The 19,841-nt window shown below is 44.4% G+C and overlaps 1 protein-coding gene across 1 annotated transcript in view; it reads left to right on the plus strand.

The window, feature by feature from the left end:
* The first annotated feature begins 10,048 nt into the window (after positions 1 to 10,048).
* Positions 10,049 to 19,841, plus strand: part of flrt2 (fibronectin leucine rich transmembrane protein 2) — a 42,048-nt gene continuing 32,255 nt past the window's right edge. The window contains exon 1 of the mRNA XM_079526225.1: positions 10,049 to 10,251. The gene's annotated coding sequence lies outside the window, so the exon portion shown is untranslated. The remainder of the gene's footprint in view (positions 10,252 to 19,841) is intronic.

A 19,841-nucleotide genomic window follows, 5' to 3' on the forward strand; every position in this document is an offset into this window, starting at 1 on the left:
GTTCAGATTTGGCCATCGAGATGACTGTGGCATATGATTTGTATTAGTTCTAGCTGTATTTCAGTTTTGACTCTTGAAGAGAGCACTTCTATAATGATAGATATTGACTTCCCAAAGTTCCCACTCTAACGGAGCTGTGTCAACTGAAGTCATTGCAGATCATGGGGCGGCATGCAGTGGCTCAGGGGTAGAGTGGCCGGGAGAACGGCGGATGGGAAAACCGTGAGGTTCCCAGTTCGATCCAGGGCTCCCCCAGACTTAGGGCAGTATTATGCGTGTCTTAAGTACCAGGTCTTATTACTTAACTTAAGACCTGGAGGCGTGATCAATGCCATTTGGCTATTCTGAGTGGCCAAACAGCATTGACCACGCCTCCAGGTCTTAAGTTAAGTCATAAGACCTGGTACTTAAGACACGCATAATACTGCCCTTTGTGTCAAAGTGTCCTTGAGCAAGACTCTGAAGTCTGAACATCTAATTGCTCCCGATGTGCAGGTCAGGTTGGTGCCTTGCATGGTTTCCACTGCCATCGGTGTATGAATGTGTGTGTGTGTGTGTGTGTGTGTGTGTGTGTGAATATGCACATCTATAAAGCACTTTGGATAAAAGCGCTATATATATGCACGATTTACCAACTCTCATTGTGTAGCTTAATGTTCAGTAGAAGAGTCATAATGACCGGTGAGTGACAAACCAAATGCATTGCAGATGCTTCCATACAGGTGCACTGCTTGATACATGCTTGACATGGGCAGCATAAACAGCCCAGGATATGGAAGTGAAAGTACAGCGTGATGTTCTGAGCGCAGACTGCACTCAGGCATGGAATGTGCAGCTTAGATAGCCAAGGGCACAGCATGGCATCTGCTGGCTTTATACAGATCCCTTATCGGATAACGTCACACTGAGAGCAGCCAGTGTGTACAAAATAAGACGACCGTGCATAAGACTCCAATGGGAAAGTGGTCACGGCGCTCACGAGGGAAAACGCATGCCATCAAACTTTCAGTTGCCGTTTTCCTCCCAGTGCGGGGGAAGCAGGCTTAGGGTGTTTAGTTTGATCTCTGCTTCTTGAAATATATCGTCACTGTTGTGGGTGGAAAAACTTTTCAGGGTTCAAATTAAAAAGTAGCTGAAGTAGCAAACTCGATCTACAAGCTCGAAACGTGATGCGACTTTTGATGCGTTTGTGTGATGCTGTAGTATGGGTCACATTCATTTCCCCCCTAAAACCACAGAAAGTTTAATTATGCCTCATCAGCCTATAGGAGGACATTGAATGAAGCGAATCTAGGGATCTGTTGGGAATTGGTTGCAACTGGCACCTACACGTGCAGTGTACAGTACGGTAGGTCTTCTGTCATCTGTCATGTAGTCTTCTGTCATGAGTGATGTTGTTCGGTCACTAGTTTTATCACACCACACAGGACTATTGCCCTGTTATTTGGTCAAGTGCTGCTGAGAAACATATAAAGAAACTTCAAAATCGCTCAGAATAGAGCAGCCCGATTGGTTCTTAATTGTTCTTTCCGTACCAATGTGGGTGAGATGCAGAGACAATTATCATGGTTAACCGTAGAGGTGAGGTTAAAATATTGTCTTTTGATGTTCATGCATAATGTTATTTGGAACAACACACCGCAGGTTTCCGTCATGAACATTACACACGTCAAGTGAGCTCAGGTTATCTGGTGGTGCCAAACCACAACCAAAATACTATGATGAGAACTGTTCTACATAGAGCTTTTTCAGCTCCCCTTAAATCTGAGACAAACCAGAAGCAGATTCTTTTTTTTTTAAAGTTACTTAAACATAAATTGTTGTTATTTTTTTGTATTTTGTGTAAACACGGTTACGTATTTTGTGACTATTGACTATTATATCTCTGTTAAATGCAGAGAGACTTCACTGTTTTAGCTGATAACTAGATTTTGTCTGTTTCAAATTTTAATTATCATCTGTTTTCATTGTATACATTTTTGTGTGGGCCCCAGGAAGACTAGAGACCACTTTGTGGAAGCTAATGGGGATATACTAATAAAGAATAAAGAAAGAATAAAGTCTCAATGTTTGTATAGAAATTGGTCTACAGAGTTGTTTTTAAAATAGCCAACAATAGAGGGTATGCGCGTGACATCATCATCATACCAGGAAGTTATGCGGGAACGCCTACTGAGTGGCAAAAAACTACTTTCTGGCCTTGACAGCCCCTACATCCAAACAGAAAAGTCCTATTTAATTGCATGAAATGACTTTAAACAACATTAAATTTGAACATTAACTTTGTCACTCACTTTGCCACTCGATCTGCCATTCACTATATGCATGCGCATACCTCCTGTAAGATTTAAAACACTTTGGAAAATCTTTTAACAATTCTGAAAAATGCTATCTTATAGCTCCAAAACAGAGAAGCCAGGTTGAAAGTGCAAGCTCCTGTCATGCTCTATGGCATATATTAAAATGCTGAGCAGGCCCACTTGACCTCTTTTGGATCAAGATGACAAGAGAGAAATACTAAGTGACTATGAAAGAGGGTTCATTATTGGTACATGGGATGACAGGGAGCTTCAGTCACACAGACTGCTGAACTGGCCGGTGTCTCACTATGAACAGGGGATAAAGTGACATCTGCTTTTTAGTCCAGCAAATGTGGTCAGAAATTGTGGTAGAAAGTACACATTTGACAACCGTGATGCTCATGGTGGCTTAAAAGATTATTCCTGTGTGTAGATTCTTTCCTTTAACCAATTAAACTCTGCACTTTGTTGGCCAGGGTCCCCCAGGGGTATGTAATGTCTTTGTTGGCCAGGTCCCCCAGGGGCATGTAATGTCTTTGGTCCCCTCGTTTTTTTTCCCCGACCACACAAATGTCTTTACTGAAAGTACAACATTTTGCATAATGTAATGTAATTTGCCGATTACGATAAGCCCAGAATTGAGAGGCTCTGGTTAAGGTGGCTAATTTGTCACCGATCTCTGCTATCTATCAATCCATCCATCCACCCATTTACTCATCTGTTTATCAATTAGAACTGTCTGCTCACTGGGGGGGGGGGACAATAATTATGTGCACTCAGAATGCCAAAATTAAAGATTTTCTCGAACTCTAACCCAGATTATTGCTAGGGGATCAAGCAATGAGTCTGAGACTGAGGCAATACTATCCTCTCGCATGAGCATGGCTCATCAAAAGCCAAGCCTCTATTACAATGCTGGCATTTTTGACTGAAACCTCCCACCACTGTCATACAGTCTGGAACAGGAATTGCCTTAAACCAGCCACTGTACAAAAACACTAACATAAACCACGCATGAACGATCCAGCCTTTTGCCCCAAAGCAGTATTTAATGAAAAAAGTACACACTGAAAGACGTAACATGACACCATACTTTTATATAAAGCTGTGGAATTCCAGGCAGGATTAACAAGTGGTAGCGTTTGGAGTTGCTAAACTGTATGGCTAGGCTCTTATAAGGTTGTGCAAAGCTCAGCAGCCATTATTTGGATACGGGAAGGATATACTTATCCTTGGGTGCTGGCTCTGAGAGGCATTTTGACTTCAGCTATACAAAGACGCTGTAAACACCATTCAGGCTTTTAGCCGGTCCTTACACTTCTATTCGCGACAAAGATCTTATCTCCAAGTATCCATCTTCTTTACATATCGCTGTCCCTGGAGCGACCAGGGCAGCCTCATAAGTGATATTCCATGCGTCAAGCAAGCGTGGTGTTCTTTCCTTTTTATTTTCCACATGAGCATGTCAGTTAGGTTCATGCAATGATAAGCCACTGCCAGCGCTGTTGAAAAGATTCGCAAAGCAAATTATGGCCTCCACTCTGACCGCAAACGTACGCCTGTGCCCTGTGATGAATGGTGTCGCCATGGCAGCACGCGTCAGCATTGTTGCCGATGGCGTCTCCATGGCAGCCATGGGCAAATGCTAATCCTTTCGGCGGGTGTGACATTGAGTTGCCCAGAGTGCAGGGTGTGGTTCATGTGTCAGTCTAGCTACTGCGTGGGCCCCCGAAAAACGGTCCTAATCAAAGCTGTAGGAGGAATGTGTGAAGTTGATTTAATTCAGGCTTCAGGGATCAAATGTTATTTTCATAATGCTACTCGCACCATAATATTTCAGATATGTTCACTCTTGACTTCTCCCATTTATATTATGTGTTAACGATCCAATTTGAAATGGACATTCTCATGGCTCTTTTCGAATAACCTTCCACAACTTTTTTTTCACTTTGATTTAGCTGTTAACTGTTTTCCAAAAATGTCCCCTAAAATAACGGGTGAAAAAAAGTATTAAAGGAGCATTCAGTAATTTGGAAAACCACCCAGTCCGCCCCGGTAACAAAATGTGCACATGCACACACTACAGTGGGGGGAAGTGCAACAGGCCAACAGCATGTGCACCAAGGGCCGCCCCCAGTCGATCATGATTGGAGGAAGGCCCCTCTCATCCTGATTGGATGAAGGCTTTGCCACCCGCCACCAAAACTGAAACTAGGGTTTTTTGACCCCAGGGGCTCACTGGGGACAGGGAGGAACTCCTTATATGGTCAGCACACTCTATAGTAGGGAGGATTATCCAGAAAAAAAACAAAAACAAGTGATATTTGAATTAAGTCAAATCACTGAATATACCTTTAAATAGGGCTAAGAATGGCGATGTTGTGTTGCTTGTCTCAGCTTGACAAATCCAGAGCAACATCAACGCTTACCCCTTTTCCGGTTCCCAGAATAATTCAGAGTTAATACCACATTCTGAGCAGGGTCCAAATTGGGTTCGTATCTGAAGCCGAACCATAGCATATGGAAACAAATCTAGCACAGCACGGTTCACTTAACTTAGCTCTTGTTGCTGGGAATATACAGTAAAATATGAAGCAACTCTCTCGCAAACTATTGCTCCATGGTAATGAGCAGTACAGTATCTAGGCCAGGGGTTCTCAACGTTTTTGGCCGGGGACCCCCGGAAATGCTTTGGCAATGTCTCGGGACCCCCGCCCCGCCCCCTCCCGACCCCCAATATAAATTGACTGCTACAATAACCTTAACCCATTTTGGGCGGGAACCCCTTTTGGTGTTTTAAGCATTATGTTATAATTTAGCTATTGAAAAATAGCAGATCTACAAGCTCATAGCGCGCCACCGAGTGGCGCGCTACGAGCTTGTAGGTCTGCTATTTTTTTTAAATCGTGAAAAATAAATAAAAAATATTTTATTTATTTATTTATTTATTTAAATAATTTGGGGACCCCCTAAAATAATTTGGCGACCCCCCGAGGGGTCGCGACCCACGGGTTGAGAACCCCTGATCTAGGCGAGCGTGGAACAGGAAAAGTGTTCGTCCACTCCTCGTTTCATTTGAAGGAATCCCCCACAGGTCCCGCGTGCACGCCCCCCCCCCATGCGAATCACAACGAGGTGTGGAACATGGTATAATAGGGCAGTGCTTCCTAAACCTTCTCATGTCAAGGACCCCCAAATTGACACTAATTAGCCCGCGGACCCCCCAGTTGAAAATATATGCCAGGGACCCCCCCCCCATAAGAGAAGATTTTTACGGCTCTAGCAGTGATTCTCAACCCTTTTAATTTCAGTTTGACATGCATTAGTCTACGAGTACGGACCCCCATTTAATGGCATTTCTATCTCTGGAACCCCCAATTTATATTAGTAAAATCAATGTTAATTTAACTCTGAGAGTGTACAAATGGAACCAAATAGACCCTTATAGTCCAAACTATCATTTAGCTGGGGACCCCCTGGAACTCCCTCAAGGACACTTTGGGGGGGGTGGGTTAGTCAGAGCGTGTGGACTGGGTGCTGGAGAGAATCAATGCTGTTTTTCTTTTTCAGTAGCGTGCCCCGGACAGGTTTACGCTGTAGCGGCTGCCATATGCTCTGCCCAGGAAATGGGCTTTATTAATACGTTTAAGAGCACGTCAGGCTTGGGTGACTTATGGGCTATGTGAGCCAATGTGAAGGTGCATTGTCGGCAATTTTTAACAAATAAAGAAAAGGGTAAAGCAGAAGAAGTGGGGGGAAAAAAGGGGAGGGGGACGGAAAGAAAAACATTCTCCGGGGCCCTCTTTCTCTCCCTGTCTCGCAGCGCAGGCCTCTGTCATGCGGGAGAGACGTCCATTTCAGCGGAGCCTCTGCGTTCCAGGTGTTGCTTTTTAATTGCCAATTCCGTGAGCAATAAAGCATTTCACTTACATTCTGCTTGTAAAGTGCTTTCATTCTCCTCTCCAAATGATGTAATTACCCAGCCGTCCCCGCACGAATGAGAGGGATGCCAGGCTCCGACCCCTTTTTGGAGAGGAGTGGCGCTCGCTCTCCGTCTGTCTTTCTCACTCTCTCCTTCTCGTCTCTAGCTGGGTTAGCAAGCGTTCTCAGCGAGAAGCCTGGTTGAAAGGTTTCCTGCAGTATGTTTTCATTTAGGAATCCAAACACCATAAAGTGAGGTAGTCGTTTGCACAATAAACGTACACTTTAATTTCATTCCGAGCTCTCCTGCCACTGCGGTTCACGAACCCTCCGTCTCTTTAACGTTTCTAAGAACAGCGGGTACAATAAGAAAAAAAATAAGAGTTTGTGGGTTTTGGGGATTTGCTTTGATGTGTGAGGAGGACTGTTTGTTCCTTGTAGCTGGATTAGTGATAGCGAATTAGTTTGTCCAAAATAAAAAATGAAAAAAAAGCTTTATTGGTGTTCATAAATCTGCAGGAACAGGTTTTTTTGTTCTCATTCCAGTCATAAACTCTTTAAAAAGGAGAGAAAGAACATTTTTCTTCAATTTTTCTTTAATGAGTTGTTTCTTTCTTCCGTGTGATGACGAGGCACAGAGCTTGTTTATGACTTCACAGCATAGCGAAATACCAAAGAGAAGCCAGCAAATCTTTCAAAGCACACTGTTGCTGTTGCTTCAAGAGGCGAGTTTGGGGGGAAAAAAGAAAACAAGCAAGCTCCAATTACAAATATGCTAATGAACCGTAAAAAACACAGAGATGTTATCATTATACACAAAAAAAAAAGATATTTTCCTGTTTATGTAGTGTGGAATTCCCCCCGAGAGCCGCAGAGAGGTCACGGGCCAGGCCGAGTGTGTGCAAGCCAAGTGCGTGGAGGCGTGTAACACTAACTCATATAGCCATTCATTTGGCTAAAACGGATCCGATGAATCACCTGAGAATTGTGAACCCTCAAGAACAAGTTCAGCCTGTCACTGTGTGGCATCTGATCACCAAGGTGAAAAACATTGACTCCATTGACGCGGTGTAACCGAGTATCTAAAAAAAAGGAGAAAGTCTAAGGTCGACACAAAATCTCACACACACACACACACACACACACACACACACACACACACACACACACACACACACACACACACACACACACACACACACACACACACACACACACACACACTTTCTTAAGGTGTGTACCTGGAAACTTTGCGGCGTATCAGACCTCCACGTACCCGCGGTGCTTGTCTACTCAAAATTCCAGCAGCGGCAACGTTGGCCAAAAAACACAAGAACAAGCTGTTCGCTATCATCCGTCCCCATGGGAACGGGGGCTGTTGAGGGTGTGCCCGCGCTCCGACGCTCATCTGCACAAACATCGTGCGAGTCTATACTCCCTGACGAGAACACAGTATGCCTCCCCCCTCAACCCCCTAAATTCTCTCCTTCTCCCATAACGGCGGGGGCTTCACGGAGCCCTGCTATCAGTACTAGCGATTAGCCGGCCCCGCTTGTGAGAAGTGCCACAAGGAGTGTAGGGTGGGGTGGGGTTGGTGGGGGGATTCCTGAGCCGGTGGGGCCTGCGGTGCTCATGCACACACTTCCTCTCCCTAATGGAGACCACACATTTACCCAGGGGCCCGCCCGGAGGAGCTAGAGGGGGGACCGGCGGAGCCGAAGTTCAAAGCCAGAGACGTGAAAAAGGGGAAGGGGAAAGACGTAAACAACACAAAATGTGCCTGGTGCGAAAAATAAACAAACAAAACGACCAGCCTGGCCCCTCTTGTAGCGTTACACTCTGCGACGGGGAAGGGGCGGACGCAAGCTTGATCATGCATCTCTAAAGGCGACGCTTTGTTCCATTCGCTTTTCGTTGGTTTATTTTTTTCTCTTCCCTTCACTAATTGGCTCGTGATGTAGAGCTAGCCGTCAGGAGGAATTAGCACCTTTGCTCACTCGTCCACTGTTTCTCCACAGGTGGTAGGAGTACAGTGTAATTGTGTACCCGTAATGTGTTTACACTGCTGTATGGAAATCCTCCCGGAGGACATGCTGTACTGTACAGTCGCATAAAAATAGGCCTCAGTCAGGGGGACACACACACAGTACTGCGATTTTGCATAAAAACCGAGCTCTGAGGTGCAGTACAGATAATGGTTAACCACTTTTGCTTAGCTTTTTTCAAAAATTGCAGACCTACAAAACTCAAAGCACTAGGGAGTGCCGGGGATGCAATGCGTAAGATTGTAGATGCTTTTTTGACAAAAAAACACATACTGTATATATCAGAAAAAATTAGACTGCAGTTTGTAGTACCAGTTAAATGATTGAGGCCACAAGGTGGGAATAAAATGCTTTCTCCATCGTTATCAATGATGTAACACACATGGAGGCCAATGAAAACACACGGTCACAAAAGTCTTCTCATCCCCCCCAAAGTTTACTATTTGTTGAGAGAACAATAAAGAGTCATTTTAATTCACTGCACACATATATGCTGTACACATGTATACATAATTTTATTGTACAGTTCATAAGTCGGAGCCCTATAGTCATTCCACTGCTGCACTTGGACAGTAAAACATGTCGGCCTCATCTTAGCCTTATTTTTCCCCAGAGGAAAAACCACCCGGTCTGTAAGTGAGCGATAAATCTGGCACCAAGAGGGTGTTTGCCTATATGTGTGTGTGTGTTTGTGTGTGTGTTTCTGTCTAGATGGTGTAAATGTACTCTTGTGTCCTCATGTCCGTAAAGCCTCCAGTGCCGTCAATTCTGCCCATGGCTTCTTTGCAGGATACGTGACCTCTAACCCCTATAACTCCTGTTTTGTTCTCGCCACTCCAGACTGCCGCCCCCCCCCCCCCCCCCCCCCCCCCCCCCCCCCCACCACAAACCCCAAACACTCGCCCCCTCAAACTCCCTCAGATGACAGATAATACCCCTCTGCTACTCTCCACCCTCTGTTCTCTGAGACACACACACACACACACACTCCCAGGAGCCTTTGACCTGAGCAGCACCTCAGCCTCTGCCAGCAGGCTGCCCTCGCATTCCAGTAATGCCTAAGTTATATGTTCCGCCGCACGGTGGTGTCGCGCGCTTGATCTACAACTGCAGATCTACAAGCTCACGACGAGTTGCGGATGCGGCGCGTTGTGATCTTGTAGATCCGCCGTTTCCGGAGGGGGCGATACACCGACGTACGACCGAGTGTAAATCCTCCGTAAGGCAACCGAGCCCTTTGTAACCTGAGCCTGCAGTGAGCTCATCGGCAGCCACGGAATCAAGACTTAAATGATACCAAACCCCAAGAAAAAAAAAGGAAAGCTAACAAAAGAAAAGAAAAGATAAAGAGAGAAGAGGAGGGGGGGGGGGAGAAAAAGAGAGAGTGAGTGAGAAAAAGAAGAAAGAAAGGGGGTGAGGAGGAGGCAATTGCTGGCATGGGACAGGTCTGGAACTGGTTCTGAGTGTGTGTGTGTGTGTGTGTGTGTGTGTGTGTGTGTGTGTGTGTGTGTGTGTGTGTGTGTGTGTGTGTGTGTGTGTGTGTGTGTGTGTCTCTTGCATTGCCGGGGCTCCTCAGGGGTTAAGTTACACTCTGAGAAAGAGAGGAGGAAGAGGAAAGGAAAGGAGAAACTGCTGGCGTCTTTGAATTCTCTCCGCTCTGTCTGTCTGTCTGTCTGTCTGTCTGTCTGTCTGTCTGTCTCTCTCTCTCTCTCTCTCTCTCCCTCCCTCTCTCTCTCTCTCTCCCCCTGTCCGTCTGTGTCTGATGAAGGGCTGACTGGTGGCTGTAGTTTCCTCCGGACACACTCCGGCAGCGCGCTCCGCTCGCCCCTCCGCCCCTGCTTTCAAGTTAACGAGTCCCGCTCGCCCCGTCCTCTTGGTCTGGGTTCTTCGTCAGGGAATGTGTGTGGAGCACCGAGAGGTCGCCCTCTCTCTCTCTCCCTCTCTTCTTCTCTGACACGGGGATGACCACTGGCTGCCCAAACACGGTAAGGCTTCTGCTTTTAATGAGTGCCCTTGCATGTGGGTGCGTGTGCTTGTGTGTGTGTGCGCGCATGTGCATGCATGTGTGTGTGTGTCAGTGTGTGTGTCTGTCTGTTTTGGGAAGTGTCGGCGAGTGCAAAGAGAGCCTGGCTCACACACACACACACACACACACACACACCACACACACACAGCTGCGCTCACACAGTGAAACCCACCGTGTTCATTTAACTCAGAGCGAGTACAGAAATGGAAGCAAGTTAAATTAACACTGATGATTATTATACTGTGCACTTCAAATATCCTAACCCCTAATGTCACCTCTCAGGATCATTGCAATTCAAGTCTCAGACGTTTAACTTGTGCCATTATTAAGACACTAACTACTTATATACAACGCAATTATAATTAAGTCAATCAGAATCTCTCTCTGTCAAAAACCCTGCATTGTTGAGGACTCCTGCAGAAATAGAATCAGTTAGAAATTGATTTTGTTTTGAGACTAACTTCAAACTTGTGCAGCCATGAGACAAATTGAGTCTTTAAAGTGCCATCAGAAGTTCCATACGGATGTATTATTTAAAACTGATGCAGTTCTTTCCAGTACTATATATATTACACTGTTGTTGTCTTCCTGACCACTTACACTTTTTCCAACGTTTAAGTGACGAATCCCCCCGAGGCAAAGTTACAGCCTTTTTTAAACGGTCGCATTCTATAAAAGGCACTTAAGAAAAGGTTAAGCACCGTGGGTGTTGCAGTTTTATACAGGAATCTTTCTCTCATGTGATATTTACACAGACAAAAATGTAGTGCAAGGTTTAAAACAAAAAAGTTACGTTGAAGTAATTTCAACCATTTGTGACTGTTATAATCAATCATTCTTATTTATGAAATGGAAAACAACCCTTTTAAGCCCCCATACTTTCTGTGAACCTCAAATGAATTCAACAGGTGTGAAATGTACTTCTAGACAGTAAATGCCTCATGGCTCCTTCATGTGAATAAATTAAGTCACTCTCTCTCAACATAAACAATGGAAAAGGCAGTGCTGTTTAGTATTATTAATATTACACCATCATGTATCCTACGCACTTTTCCCACGTAGCTATATCCATAGGCTATTTATATTTTTTGTTATTATTTTACAATTACTTTTTTCCAGTTCCCTGAGACTTAGCCTGCATGCCAAGTCACTGGATTGAACTTCAATGAAGTAGTCATTATGATAAATTAACGTAGTTAACGCTACATTACAGTACAGTGTTGTTGGCCTGTAATGTGTAACCTGAAATGCATTCACATAAATTAAACTTTTATCCTCCACTGGTCTTATTTTGTAAACTTCCTACGGCAGCTATGGTTTTGTACAAGGACTCAACAGAGAGCACAGGCCCTGCACCTAAAATAACATGAAAAATGTGACACATTATAGGAACACCTTTGTCTTTGTGTGTGCGGCAGGGGAAAACACTCAAGTTCAAGCCCACTATTGTTTGCCCGGAAAATTCAGCACGTTGTCCAAACTACATTTTGGGATACATTTTGAACAATTTATTGTCGCTGAGAATAATATGTTGGCTCCGGCACACAAAGGACTTCCATGTGGATTTTATCATGGCTCCTTGGAATTAATAAATCCCTTGGGTAACATAACTCTACTTCAATCAACGGTATTAGAATGCTTTCGATATAGCTCCACAAAAGCGGCGTACATGAAAACGATTCCTTTAAAACATCTGAAATATCTAAATTCCCTTCTTTTAAATTATCGAACCGGTGTATCCGCTTACTTCCTGATTTAGAGGGGTTGCACTGGAATCGATTTGGGGGCACTGACGGGTTAGTGAATCAACCGCACAACGAGTCCAAGTCCAACCCCGCATGCAGTCCCAGAGTCAGATGACCAGCAGCCAAAACCAAGGCATGAATCAGACGTTGTTTGGTGCTGGATGTGGCCTGGAGGCAGAGCTCAGATATGCAGGGGGAGAGAGAGGGGGAGCAGAGGGAAGGAAGATGGCCGGGTCAGTAACGGAGGAGGCTAAAGACATCCTGGAGGCAGAGCTCAGATATGCAGGGGGAGAGGAGAGGGGGAGCAGAGGGAAGGAAGATGGCCGGGTCAGTCAGGGGGAGAGGGGGAGCAGAGGGAAGGAAGATGGCCGGGTCAGGGGGGAGAGGGGGAGCAGAGGGAAGGAAGATGGCCGGGTCAGGGGGGAGAGGGGGAGCAGAGGGAAGGAAGATGGCCGGGTCAGTCAGGGGGAGAGGGGGAGCAGGGGGAAGGAAGATGGCCGGGTCAGTAACGGAGGAGGCTAAAGAAGGGGGTTGGAGACAGAGAGAAAGAAAGGTATAGAGACAGGGAGGAGAAAGAAATCAACATGGAAGAAAGAAAATTATGAATTAAAGAGAAGAAAGAGGGGGTGAAAGTGAGACAGAATGGGCAGAGAGAGAGAGAGAGAGAGAGAGAGAGAGAGAGAGAGAGAGAGAGAGAGAGAGAGACAGAGAGCGAGAGAGACCAGACCAGACCAGACCAGACCAGATAGACTATTGCTTTCTGGCCAACTGAGAGATCCAGTACAGGGAGAAGCTTGTTACTTTGGAACACAGAACCCACATGGCCTCTCCCTCCCCTGGGCACGGGGCTTGGGAGGAGATGTGCTCCCCTGGATGAAAGAAAAACACAGCCAAATACCAGAGGATAATGTGATTATAGGCAAAGAGGAGAATGAGGGTTAATTGAAGCTAAGTGTCCATAAAAAAAAGAAAGATACTATATATACATCTGTGACTCAGCTTTCAGTCCACACTCTGCCGACAGGGCCTGGATTCTTATTACCACCACTCAAATAAACACACATCTCTGTAATTCGCGAGGAATGTTGTGAATGTGTGTTTTCTAAAAAGGTATAATACCTGGGCATGGCATGGGGAATCAAATCATCATCATTGAATTACAGTATATATGCAGTGCAGGTTTATTTCCACCAAAATGAAAAAAGAAGCAAAATGTCCATTGTGATAGTCTCGGTTAGCGATAGAACAGATTTTCTATGTCTGCTGCGCAGTCGGACAGATGCTAGCGCAGTCTTCCATGACAAAGTCCATTGCCTTAGATTTCACGAAACACTCATAATCTCCCACGGCTGCTCTGGTGGCTCCAGTCTGGAGAGTTGGATCCGTTTACTGACATGCAGTCAACATTGCTTACAGTGCACCCCCGTAAAGCCTTTCGATAACTAGGAGTTTGTAAAGCATGTGGGAATAATGGTCTTTCTGGAGCAGAAGAGAACACGCAGCTGCTCGGGATATAAATGAAACTAAGATAAGATAAAAGATGATCAAGCTGTGTCCCCTCGCAATGAGCTCATCTCTTAATGACTGAATGAAAGTGTCCACCAACCGCCTTTAATAATTGATTATACTTTTTACTGATTTATACTAGACACGTTTTTTCAAATATTTTTAATTTTCGAGACAAGTACTTCAAAATCAATGTGAAAGGTATTTTGACTACGGAGGGACACTAATGATTTCCTCAAAAAATAATCACTGTCCATTAGACAACACCTTTGAATATCATTTACAGCGTAAAGTACTAAGGTAAAATCACAGCTCCGATTGCCACAGTAACATATTGTTCTCAAAGAGACCTGCAATTTAAGCCACTTAGGGATGAGAAGCCCTATAAACATTCAAAGTATCCACTTAAGACTGGCTTGTCTCTCTCCCCCCCCCAAGCTCATGTGTGGAGAGGTTCAGGGACTGCAACACTGCAAGAAATTAACAAGCTCGGTGCAAATGTGAATCCAAAAGTTGTATTTATAGATTCTTGGTCAAATTATAGTTGCACCAGTTGACCATTGTTGCAATAGCTTGAGGATTATTCGGTTAGGGTACAAATAATAAAAACACAAATGGGTAAATTAAGTTCATAGTTATTTTTTTTATTTTTTTTGACACTTTCAAGAATTATCCTTGAAACAAGCTACTTTGAACATGAAGCAACCAAAACTTTTAGAGAGACGGGAAACAATCACCCAGGGTGATATATAACCTAATCCCCATATCATAAAAATCGATCCGTATTGAATTAAATCCGTAATAAAATGAGAACGCTAGCTTGCTTCATTGTCATTTCTTACAGCGTAATGCACTCGTGTAGACTAGAGGTTGAGAGACACTCATTTTATGGTCTGTAAGCAGGGTGGACATTGCAATTGTTGTTTGTTTTGGAGCCTGGTGAAGGCAGCTAAAAAGCGATGTGGAGTGCTTGGCCACGCGGGCCATGCCAGCATAGCTGCACTCCTCCACTTCACCCTCCAACCACACTCCACACAAGACTTTTACCATGCTCTGATGCATTCTGCAAGCTTTACTGTTCCCTCTGTCTGGCTCTGTCTGTCTGTCTGACCTTAATTCTAGGACTGCAAACAATTGATTATTTTCTTTCATCGAATAATTGAGAATATCGTTATATATTTCTTTGAGTGGTGTAAACCACTCCTACAACTGGCTTTGTTAGTCTGTGCAGAAAAAATGAGCATGGTTGCTATGTTCACCCTGTTCACCCGGGTGTGATTTCATTACGTCAGACATGATTTTTGAGTGGTGTAAACCACTCCTACAACTGGCTTTGTTAGTCTGTGCAAAAAAAATTTGCATGGTTGCTATGTTCACCCTGTTCACCCGGGTGTGATTTCATTACGTCAGACATGATTTCATTACGTCAGACAGGCTATATTACACCACTCAGTTCACACGGGTGTGATTTTTTAAATATATCAACGATTCAATGTAAATGTAATTGACTGAATTGATTAGTCTTAAGCCCCATCTATACTTCCGTCTTACAACAGTATCACACAAAAATAGCAAAACAAAAAGCTGATGTACAAGCTCCCAACACACAGTGTGAACTTGTAGAGCTGCTAACAAAAAAACATTTTTATGAATGTGAAAGAAAAAAAAGCCAAATTTAAATTCCCGCCAAAACCAATTATTTATTAAAACCGATTGTAGATTTTTGTAGATTGTAGATCTGTTATACTGAATCAAATTGAATATTTCACTTAACCGTTGCACCCATTTCATTCTAATTCTCACTCTGTCTCTCTCTCTCACGGTGTTCATATCTCCCTTCTGGGCCAGATAATGAAATATCAGCTGGTATTTATGTAGTTGCAACACCCAGGCTCATTGGAGCTATGGGGTTCAGTTCCGTGATGTGGGTTCTCAGCATAAATCAACAGCCTCCAGTCCAAAGAAAACACACACACAAAAGTAGACAATATGCGAGTACTTCCCGTTAGCTGTCAAATCAAGGCCTTTCCTTTGCCCGACACACGAAAGCATAAACCTTGACGAAATGCTAGCCTAGACATAAATAAGTTAGTGAGTAAGTAAGTAGATCAATACATTAAATTAATTAATCAATAATTAAGTACTAGACAAAACCAGAAAGAAAAAAAAAACTATAGATATGACATGTAGTTAATGCTATACGTTCAATGTCGTGTGACCTTTCTGGTCGCTAATGCTGCTCTTATTCCAATAAAGAGATGATTAATGGGGCTGGTGAATAATTGAGTGTGTCATTAGTCTCTGGACATGGCCATGTGTGTCCGGTTCCCTGGCTTCACTAGTGCCTACGTCCTCTTGTTTCAGCTGACTGCGTTCACTTTGCACAAGCACACTGACAGCTCCCATGGTTTGACAGCACTCAAAAAGGTGTGCATGTGTACGTGTCAGGGTGTCATATATCTATTTATTATAATGTATTATATATATAGATTATATATAATAAATGAATAATACATTCTGTATATTATTATTATCACACGTGTATTGTACATACATGCATGTTTGGCAATTTCTCTCCGATTCATATTGTTGCTGTCAGGCAGAAAACATTTTATCTCCATAGTTCCAACATTCATTTTTTTCCCCCCCGTAAATTCAATTCATGCCCTACTACATCATCATACAAGAGTGTCGCACAAAAATCGTGAAAATAGCAGATCTGCAAGTTCTCGAAGCATTGTAATATGGCACATTGTAAGCTTGTAGATCAGAAAATGTCACTATTTTATATTCCTTTTTTCTTTTTCAAATAATAGTGTTTGGACAAACATGTACAACATTTCTGCCCAACAGCGACCATATTTGTTTTCTGTACGGGTGTTCTCGAGTCTCGAGCTCTAACATTGTGTACATATCATCCATTACTCTGTCTTTCTACTTTACACCTTGCTTGCTGAGTTAGCTCACGTAGTCAGCTGCTTGCAGAGTGTTGCGTTTCGTCCTCTGTACGCGCCCAGCTTCACAGCAAATGGCTCTGTAATTGTCAGGCCAGTGGAACAGCGTGCGTAGGCCCTGTGTGTGATCCATTCTTACATCCCCTCACCTCCCCTGTTCAGCCACGCAACTCTGAACTCCCACACTGTCAAACAGATCCAACTCGGCAGGTGGTGCAACCTCACATTCGGTCTCATTTAATTTATTTATTTAGTTAGTTGTGGAAAAACAGTTCAATTGAATTCTACCATTTGGTATGGGGTGATTTGATTTATTTCAAATCTCTGTAAGACATCACCACTATTAAAAATGTGCCAATGAATCAAATTACTATATTTCAGTTCATGCAATAATATCTCACACTTGGCATATTATTATCCACAACTCCTTTTAAGAAAAACAAGATTTGTGTTGACTCAAGATAGCCTCTAGCTTGCACCTTGCGTTCAGCATGAGCACATTCCATTTTTAATATGTTCTCATCCCTACTAGTTACACTTCCATTTCAACTCCTGCTCACACTGTGGCTCTAAGGGGACCTGCAACTCTCCATTCTATGCCTCTACCTCTCCCATATTCCTCAACTTTTATTGCCAAATGCTTCATTGGACACACAACGGCGGATGGGAATGAGCAAATGAGGATATAGCTCGTAAATATGTGCGTGTTTATAGTGCGTTTTCACTAGGGCAGATATACTATTAAACACAATTTAATAGGAACCACAATTAAACACTGTGAGAAACTGGCCATCTCCTCTCACTAACGTATTCAGTTAATCCTGCTGTTTTCATGGAGCAGTTTGATGTTTGCTCAAGGGGTACATCGGAAATATTATGCACCGTTAGTCCTAGATCAATCAAACCAGCAGCCAATTTACTATGGATTGATGTTTTGGATTTACGTTTTAGCAGATGTCATGCAGATCTGGGCCAAGTACCACTGCTAGCATAGAGAGCCCTGCTAGTCCCATCAACAAATAAGGAGAAACGTGTCCCCGGCGCACAGAGCATTCTACACACTAGTTTGAGTTAGGGAATTGGAGACAGAACCAGGCAGCGCTATAATATCTCCAATAACACTGGAGAGGGATGGGGCATCTGTTTGAGAACCCCACATCAAACGAGACAGCATGTCAGCGGAGGGTTATGCATATATTGTCCTTGTTCTTCCCATCCAACGGCAATAAGCGGCCGAGCGCAGAGAGAGAGAGCGTGAGGACAAGAGAGCAGACGGAGAGGAGAGGAAGGAGGTATCGTTTTGATCAGGACGGCAATGTGGAGGAGGGAGACGGCTCCACACAGGGACAACACATGAGGCAGATAGAAGACCTGGGGAGACTTCATTGTTACGGTGGGGAGAGAGAGAGAGAGAGACCATGCGCACACATGCAAATCAATGACCTTATCAGGTATCCGTCCATTCCGTTCCATTTTGTTCTTGTTCTTATATATGCCTTGTGGTCGTATAGCCAGAGATGTTGTTTTCTCGGTGGGGCATCTGGAGAAGATTAGGGCCCAACCTGACACTGCAGCCCCAGTGAAACATGACTCAGGGATGAATGGAGGCTTTTAGGCCAGTGTCTGTCTTCCCACACGTTGTTCTGCTATTCTTTATTTGTCCGTCACCCAATAAAACATGCACGCCGTTATCTGATACCGATACCCGCACGCTGACCGCGCGGTTCAAGGTTCTGCCAATCTCTCATTCTCTTTCTTCTGTCTCTTCAAACAATCCTTTTTTGGTGCTTTATATTCTCGCAAAGATATATTTATTTTTATATATAGGGACATAAAATCAGGTCATTGTCTGAAAACACACAAGCTGTTCATGCGGTCACGAGCGATATTAGCAATCCTAAAGCCACTGTAGACGCTGACCCATATGCACTTTGAATCAATGGGACTGAATGGAATCCGTAAAACCAGCCAACGTCAAATATTCCTTTCTTGTAAAAGCAATGAACCACTTCTAACTGAGGTGAAATTGAGCAATGATGAGGGAGCATGATGGTGGCTGTGTGTGTGCGTGTGTGTGTGGGGGGGGGGGGGGGGGGGGGGACCAAATTACCTGCAAAAGAACCCCATGCTTAGACCCCATACTTGTTTTGATACCGTCTGCATCACTGCGGGTTGGACTATTAGATTCTGCCTGTGTTTCCACTTGTGGCTCAGACGCCACGCCATCGCCCCCAAATCCCACCCACCCCAGCGCCATCCCACCACAGCACCTCAGAGGCCTTTATCCAGTTACGACGTCTGGGCATAGCCCACCGGGGAGTCTGCATTTTGCTCCTCCGTGGAGGGGGCAAAAGACGACTAATGCATGTCACCAATGCCACCTGCAGTTAAATAAAAGCGGTTCAGGCCACCACTCAGCTGGGCACTAATGCAGCAGGAAGGAGAGAGGGCCCAAAACAAACCCAGCAGCGGAACATTGGGTGTATATTACTACACAGGCTGACCGAGGTCATCTAGACGGACGGACAGAATATATTATGCTATGTTACACACTAGCTAGGACGTAGATCCGTCTCTCTCTCTCGGATAAAGCTGTAGTTCTGGCTGTGTAAGTAAGTGACCGTATTCACATGGTGGCCATTTTAGTCTTTTGTCCCGTCCAAGAGTGACGTGAGAGCAAAATGGCGGCTGTCTGAATACGGTCAATTGCTTGGATATATACTTGAGTGTGTCTGCCAATTCTCTTTTCTCCCCCCAACCGGTTACTGTTGTGACTGAGGAGATGCGCCGTCGTGCATGCCGAGCAGGGGCGACACGGAGGCGCAAATATGGCTTTGCCTTCGCCAATTTGACAAGGACGTTCTGTTTCATTGAGGCTGTGTGTTCAGTGTTCACATGGGCATATATGCGTGTTTGTGTATGCATTACATTCTGTGATTGTATATCGTTTCCATTTGCTCAGCTAGCTAGTCAGACCCACAATTAGTGAGCTCCCCCCCCTCCATCCCCAGAAAAAAAAAACACCACCCCACTGTTCTCTTCGCCTGAGTGTCCTCACACGAGAGAGGCTTCAATTTCAACCTCCTCAGCACATGGCCCCGGCAATTGCTTCCCACTGCAATTTATTACAGGCAAATTGAAAGATTCCAAGGTGTGAGTCAGTTTGTGTTGGCCCTAAAGATGGTAGCCGCTTACTTAACGTACACTATAGCCTGTCTCTTTTGCATGGCTGTTGCTCCAGCACGTCTCCCATCTGGGTTTGTGGGAGCTGCACTTTAATGTACTCTGTAACCAGGTCCTTAGCACAAAAAAGAAAAAAGGAGCGGGAATAAAATAGCTGTTGC

The sequence above is a fragment of the Electrona antarctica genome, assembly GCF_951216825.1.
Source record: "Electrona antarctica genome assembly, chromosome: 17".
Lineage (NCBI taxonomy): Eukaryota > Metazoa > Chordata > Actinopteri > Myctophiformes > Myctophidae > Electrona > Electrona antarctica.